Below are 6,770 nucleotides of genomic sequence, written 5' to 3'. Positions count from 1 at the left end.
TGGGGGTTAGGGGTCACTCACTGTCCTGGAGTGAGAGGGTCACTCACTGTTCCCAGGGTTAGGGGGTCACTCACTGTCCCCGGGGTTAGGGGGTCACTCACTGTCGCAGAGGTAGAGGGTCGCTCACTGTCCCTGGGGATAGGGAGTCAATCACTGTCTCCGGGGGCTAGGGGGTCACTCATCATCCCCGGGGGTTAGGGGGTCACACTGTTCCCGGGGGTTAGGGGGTCACTCATCATCCCCGGGGGTTAAGGAGTTACTCACTGTACCGGGGATTAGGGGGTCACTCATCATCCCCGGGGATTAGGGGGTCACTCACTGTACCGGGGGTTAGGGGCTCACTCACCATCCCCGGGGATTAGAGGGTCACTCTTCATCCCCAGGGGTTAGGGGGTCCCTCACTGTCCCGGGGGTTAGGGAGTCACTCACCATCCCCGGGGATTAGTGGGTCACTCACTGTCCCCAGGGGTTAGGGGTGATTCATAGTTTCTGGGGGTTAGGGGGTCACTCACTGTTCTGAGATTCGAGGGGTTGTTGGAGGTCACATGTTTACTGGGTGGACAGGATTAGCTGTGATACCCAGGTGATTGAATGGCCCTCACTGTCTTGCTTTTACAAATAAAAGGAGAACAGTTGGTTGAGCTACTCGTGGGTGTTTGGTGTAAGAAAGAACCCTGGGGTCAAGCTCATGTCGGGCTAAAGGAAAAAAAGTTAATGGGGAAGGGGAGATGTCAAATTGCTTTCACTGCCTATTGCATCAAGATATTGAGAAACAGAAATTTGGCTGGTAATTTCAAACTCCTTTAACAACCCAAAACATGAAGTATCATTCCTGGAAGGCAGCAATTAAGTCTTTCAACGGTGCAAGGCTTCATAAAGTGGTTTAGTTGTCCACCGAATATCTCATGATCATTGTGATCAATACTGATGCTGCAGTTGTGCCTGGCTACCTGTAAAGATCCCATTTGAATGGATGCTTGTTATCCACAACTTGCTGTTGCTTTTTTCTCCCTGGTCTCTTAACAAACCACATTTCAGTTCTGAGTGGTTTCAAATCTGCTCTGCCCTCACACTTAAAAGTCTAGAGGAAAGCAGCAGTTCCAGAGAAATTACTTGTCAATTACTGCACAGGAACAGAAAGCTAAGAAGACTGTGCTGTCATTTAATCTCCATAGGAGTCCCCTGTCAATCTATCTCACCTCTCTTTATCAGCATGCAGTTTTATTCCTCTCTCTGCCATGTGTTTATGCTATAATGATATTCCTTTGCTATCTAAATTTAACACAAAGACCCATGTTGATGCTGTTTACTTGAAGATGTCCACTGGGTTTGTTTATGGCTAACCTAATATAGAGAAGACTCTAGACATTCCCTGTGTCCAGAATACAACAATACAGGGTGGCCTGTCCTTTGGTTGCATGGTGTCATCCACAGCTGAAAATGTGTTGCTGGTTAAAGTACAGCAGGTTAGGCAGCATCTCAGGAATAGGGAATTCGACGTTTCGAGCATAAACCCTTCATAGGCTCACATATGTGTTGAGTTTCTTGGAGATATCTCTTTTAAACCGATAATATGTAGCTTCCCCCAAAATGCAATTCATGTCAACCACTGTGTTTGTGAGTTCCTCATTCTCATTACTGTCTGCATGGTGAATTCCTTATTAAATAATGAGAATCTTACAGCTATGCCCTTAGATTTGGACAGCCCTCAAAGTGGAAACATCTCTGTGTCTGCATTATCAAGTTGTTTCACAATCTTAATGACTTCTTTAGGCCACGCTTCAGCCTGTTTAGCCTTCACTCATAGTTTTCCCTCAGATCTGTTCAGGTATTGTTACAAGCTGAGACCGGAATTCTTACTAACTGTTCATTTACCTTTGTGGTTATCTTGTACATGATGTTAAGGCAATGGAGCAGGAGGCTTCAAACCGTACATGGTCTAACTTCTTACCGTGAAAGCAGTCCAGAATCTTTGAGTTGTGTTCAAGATAGTCATTAAATCTCTGTAGAAAATGTGTTGCTGGTTAAAGCACAGCAGGTCAGGCAGCATCCAAGGAATAGGCAATTTGACGTTTCGGGCATAAGCCCTTCATCAAATCTCTGTAAGCATTCCCAAGAAGAGATAATGTGGAGAATGGAAATATCAAATTGGTACACTTCTGAGGATGGGTTTGGACATGAATGAGTAAATGAAGTATTGCACCATCTGTTTGCTCGGGTGGATGTAAAAGACTCCAAGCACTATTTTGGGAAGAGTAGGTGAGATCACCTTAGTGTGCTGGCCAATATTTGTCTCTTTATCCTTTAACCGATTATCTGATCATTATCACATTGTGCCTTGTGGGAGCTTGCTGTGAGCAATTTGGCTGCTGCATTTCCTACATTTACAACAGTGACTACACTTCAAAAGTATTGCTTTCATAGGAAAACTCGACATAGGACATCTGGTCAGCATGGACGAGTTGGACCAAAGGGTTTATTTCCACGTCTCTATGACTCTACGTGCAGTGGTCACAAAACGTGAAAGTGCTATATCACAGCAATTATTTTCTATTTGAGTGTTCGATGCTCACACCAGGTGCAAACAATTGAAAATAAAAACGCTTCACTAAAGTACAAGGTAGATGTAGCTGCAGAGGATTTAGTTTGCACTCCTCTTTGACCATGCAATTGTTCATCAAAACTAATGTCTCTTTCTTTTGTTTGGTTCGATCTCAGTTTATGTCTGATTACACCCCTGTGAATGTGTTGGATACTTTGCAACATGAAAGGTGTTATGTTAGTGCAGTGTTTTTTGTTTATTCTCAGTGTATGAGTTGGAGGCACCTGGGAGTTCCTACACATACAAACAGCATGACTATCCTCAGCAGTGTGTACCCCAAAATAATTTTGTGTGATATTTATATAATGATATAGTTCTGCTATTTACCTCATGTATCTTGCTGTGGTCACTGAAACCATGAGGAGATGTTACCTTGAAAATTGTAAGCATTGCAAAGACGTCGGTACAATGTTGAGCATTTCCTGTTTATCAACATCTAACTGAAGCTGGACTTAGCATGGGTACCTTGCGAAGCTGTCAATCATTCTGACTTACACCCAGAAATGATAATAGCACCACACCAGACTGAATTGTTTGAAAAGTCCATTCAGTATCCATGGCTCACAAAAGGATTTCTGGCCGAATTGTTTCACCCACGTGACTAATATAAGCATGGTTTCTATTGAGATAACTGCCCAATCTATACAGGAGCTTTTCAGTAATGTGGCCACTATTGATTACTGCATCATGGGAGCTTCTGTGAAATTGAGAATTTTTTTGAAACTTCATTTCCCCCTCATGCTACCTGCTTCACAGCTTGCTTGTATAAATCTCCACCCATATCCTCCAATTGCCTCCAAGCCTTATCTGCTTCTATATCTAGCCTTGGGGGAAAAAAAATCACAACTCTTCTTTTGTTCTCTCCCACCTTTCCTGATGTCACATCTAATTTCAGCTTGCCCATGAGATGCTATTCCCAATGAATCGCTGACTGCCCAACATTACTTCCTCATCACCATTTTGGCTGACATTGTTAACAGTTCTCTCCATCACTTCACATGTTGTTCTTTTTTAAATCAGCCATCATCACCCATCTCCTTAATAAATTACCTTTTGACCCACCTTCCTTGAGAACCACTGTTCCTCTATAAAGCCTTGTCCTCTTCCTAATCTGTGCCCATCTCTCCCAGAACTCCGTGTTTGAATCCTCCAATCAAGAATCAAATACACATCATCTGAACAACTCTGATCAAAGTTGCAAACTCCTCTGTTACTATGACAAAATTAAACTTTCCCTCTTCATCCTGCCTGCACCCTTTGAAAAAATTGACCACACCATCCTCCTCTTAAGGCTCTGACATCCAACTATGTGAGACTGTATATGGGTCCTAAGATCTAGAATTTGCTCTTTAACCCTCTCTGACTCTCCTCCTTATTTGCCTCCATTAATATGCTCCTTAAAGCTAACCCTAAGCTAAGTGATCTTACAAGAAATGGATCAGATCTAAGTTCTGATACACTGCCCCATCCAGTTGTGAATAGCAGTGGACAATCAAACAACTCGCTGGAGGAGGGCGCTCCACAAATATTCCCATCCTCAGTGACAAAAGAGCCCAGCACATGAATGTAAAAGATAAGACTGATGCATTTGCAACAATCTTCAGCCTGAAGTAAAAAGCAGATGATCCATCTCTGCCTCCTCCAGATGTCCCCAGTATCAATCTTCAGCCAATTTGATTCACTCCACGTATATCAAGATACGGAGGCACTGGATACTGCAAAGGCTATGGGCCCTGACAATATTTCAGCAACAGTACTGAAGACTTATGCTCCAGAACTTGCTGCAACTCCTGGCCAAACTCTTCCAGCCCATTTACAACACTGGCATCCATGCAACAATGTGGAAAGTTGCCCAAGTATAGTGAACAGTGAAGAAAGTTATCTAAGAGTATAACAAGATGGAGTTTAGTTTAGATAAATGTGAGGTGTTGCATTTTAGTTAGATAAACCAGGCAGGACTTATACAGTCAATGGTTCAGTGCTGTCAAACAGAGATACATAGGGGTGCAGGTACATAGTTCCTTGAAAGCAGCATCACAGATAAATAGGTTGGTAAAGAAGTCATCTGGCATGCTTGCTATCATTGGTCAGAGCATTGTGTACAGGAGTTGGGATATCATGTTACAGCTGTACAAGACATTGATAAGGCTACATTTTGAGTACTGTGTACAATTTTGGTCACCCTGTTAAAGGAATTATGTTACTAAACTGGAAAGAGTGCAAAAAGGATTTACAAGGATGTTACAGAGACTGGAAGATTTGATTTGTAAGGAGAAGGTTGATATGCTGAGACTTTATTCCCTGAAGTGTTGGAAGGTTTGAGGTGACCTTGTGGAATCACAAGATCCCTGCAATGTGGAATCAGGCCATTTGGCCTATTGATTCCATACCGAACCTATGAAGAGCATCCCACCCCCTTGCCCTGTTCCTGTAATCCTGCATTCCCATGCCCAAACCACCTAATTTGCACATCTTTAGACTGTGGCAGGAAAGTGGAGCACCTAGAGGAAACACACACAGACACAGGGAGAATGTGCAAACTCTACGCAGACTGTTGACTGAGGGTAGAATTGAACCTTAGTCCCTAACCACTGAGCCATATGCCCCCCATGAGGTTTATAAAATTATGAGGGGAATAAATAAAGTGAATAGCCAAGGGTAGGGGAGTCCAAAACTAGAAGACATAGGTTTAAGGTGACAGGGGAAAGATTTAAAGAGCTTTTACAGGTAACTTTTTCACACAGAGGTTGGTTTGTAATGTGGAATGAACTGTCAGAGGAAGTGGTAATTGCAGGTACAGTTATAACATCTAAAAGAGATTTGGACAGGTACATGAGTAGGAAAGGTTTAAAGGTATATGGGCCAAGCACAGGCAAGTTGGGATTAGTTTAGTTTGGGAAACTTGGTTGGCATGGACAAGTCGGGCTGTTATAAAGCTGAAGTTGAACCCCTACCTCCCCTACACTGGAACACCGAAAGAGGAGCACCTTGCCCTATAATCTGTAAAAAGAGCCCGAAGACAGGTTTATAATAGTATGCTGTTCCAATAAATGTGAGTATCTCTCATATAACAAAATAGAATTTAGTATTTTGAAATTACAGCCAGGTTACTTGTCTTCCAGAATTTTCTGTACCTTCTCCATTGGTTTCTGCTGTCAGGAACATCTTCTGTATCATTGGTACCATTATTATTTAGGTGGTGCTTCCTCTAAGACATAGATGACTGTGAGAGTGAGCGATTCTGCCTTGAGAGCTGAGGGCTGTTAACTTTGACAGATGGCAATTAGCCCTCTGAGACTTTTTCCAACTGTCCCCTTCTTTTATACCCTTGATGACATATCAATGTTTATTATAATAGGATTGGTCTTATGTTGTCAAAACCATCAGATTTAAATTTAATAGTTTTTGGTATCTAAAGGCCTGGTTCAAATTGATTGACTAAATTCAAACCTGTTGTTTTGGTAAAACTGCTGCTTGGTCTGCTAACTGTGCAGCCTTTTGATACAGATGTTTTAGTCCAGGCTCTCTGTATCCTTGCAAACTCAAGCTGCTGCTCACAGACACCCAATTTAATCTCTCAGCACAGAAAAAGACACCATCTTTTAAAGGGACCACACAATATTTTCCTGCACACCCCCCCCCCATCACAGCATTTTACACTTTTACAAACACCAAACTCTAACTTGCTTCTTCCCAATTTATAATTACTCTACCCAACTTTGCAGTACTGTGCTATATGATTCTGATAAAGTGGCCATTTGATTGGCACCACATCCATAAAGATCAATTCCCTCCACCACCAACGCTCAGTAGCAGCATTGTGTACTATGTACAAGATGCATTGCAAAAAAAATCACCAAGCATCCTAAGACAGCACCTTCCAAACCCATGAGAAGGACAGAGTACATGGGAACACCACAACTCAAAAGTTCCCCTCCAAGCCACTCGCCATCCTGATTTGGAAATATATCAAAGTTAAAAATCACACAACACCAGGTTATAGTCCAACAGGTTTATTTGGAAGCACGAGCTTTCAGAGCACTGAACACAGCGTTGATGATGAAGCAGCATTCCAAAAGCTAGTGCTTTGAAATAAACCTGTTGGACTATAACCTAGTGTTATGTGAATTTTAACTTTGCCCATACCAGTCCAACATGGGCTCCTCCA

This window comes from Hemiscyllium ocellatum, chromosome 14 (assembly GCF_020745735.1).
Source record: "Hemiscyllium ocellatum isolate sHemOce1 chromosome 14, sHemOce1.pat.X.cur, whole genome shotgun sequence".
NCBI classification, from domain to species: domain Eukaryota; kingdom Metazoa; phylum Chordata; class Chondrichthyes; order Orectolobiformes; family Hemiscylliidae; genus Hemiscyllium; species Hemiscyllium ocellatum.
The sequence above is the reverse complement of the archived record's forward strand: the minus strand, read 5'-3'. Positions refer to the sequence as shown.